This window comes from Cynara cardunculus, assembly GCF_001531365.2.
Source record: "Cynara cardunculus var. scolymus isolate 2C chromosome LG 2, CcrdV1, whole genome shotgun sequence".
NCBI lineage: Eukaryota > Viridiplantae > Streptophyta > Magnoliopsida > Asterales > Asteraceae > Cynara > Cynara cardunculus.
The window spans coordinates 31,175,924-31,177,264 of NC_037529.1; positions in this window are offsets into that span (position 1 = coordinate 31,175,924).

The following is a 1,341-nucleotide window of genomic DNA, read 5'->3' on the forward strand; positions in this document are numbered from 1 at the left end:
TAACACTAATATAAACTTAATAAGAGCTAACCTGGAAGTTTAAATTAGACAGTTGTCACACCACACCATCTTCATCCAACTTGTTGCGATAGACCCATTTGGTGCCTATCACAGATCTGTCAGATGGACATGGGACAAGGTACCAGACTTTGTTCCTATCGAACTCAATGAGCTCTTCTTGCATAGCAAGAACCCAACTAGGGTCAGGTATAACATCATTGATTTTCTTGGGTTCAACTAAAGAAAGAAAGTTGACGAAAAGACAGATATTACCTTGACCACGACGTGTCTTGATACCTGCATCTGGATCACCAAGAATTTTATGAATTGGATGGCTTTTGTCCATCGCTGAGTTGGTAAAGGGGCTTCATCTGAATAGGCAAGTTCAGGTATGGAAGATGTGGCTTCAGCAGTAGTTTCTTCAGCGATAGGGACTATTGCCAAAGGAGCCTGAGATTCAGCGACTGAAACAGGTTCAGAAACTAAAGGCATTTCATTCACTGATGGATTAGTGTTTGAAGAAGAAGGAGGAACACAGCTAATGGGAACTGCAGCGATCTCTGAAAAAGATGCGGTGGAGTGATTAGCTGTAATTAGAATGAGGAGTGGATCATCTTCAGCTTCTGGAGATTCAGTATTGAGAGGAGCACTGTAAGAAGCTTCAAGTTGTCCATAGTGAGAGAACATCCAGTTTTCTAATTCATCTTCATCATTTAAGATGGGTTTTGAATTAGCTGACTAAGATTCGTCAAAGTTGACATGAATAGATTCCTCTATTGTCTGTCTTCGTTTGTTGAATACTTTGAAGGCTTTGAATACAGAAGAATATCCAAGAAAGATTCCTTCATCAGCTTTGGGATCGAACTTTCCAAGTTGTTCGCGGTTGTTGAGAATGTAACAAGTACAACCAAATATATGAAGAATGCTTATGGAAGGCTTTCGTCCATGGAAGAGTTCATAGGTTGTCTTCTTGAATCTTTTCACGATCAGCGATCGGTTTTGAGTGAAACAAGCGGTGTTGACAGCTTTAGCCCATAATTGAGTAGGGAGATGGGATTCGCTAAGCATTGATCGAGCAGCCTCAATGATTGTTCGATTTCGTCTTTCAGCGACCCCATTCTGTTGAGGAATTCTCACTGAAGAAAAGTTGTGAAAGTTTCCCTTGTCCTCAAAGAAGTTATCCATAGTACTGTTTTTTAATTCAGTTCCATGGTCACTTCTGATATATCATACTTTAACATCGTTTAGTACTTCTATCTTTTTGATGAACGAAATAATTTCTTCATGTGCTTCATCCTTGGATCTGAGAAAGAATACCCAAGTGTACATGGCATACTCATC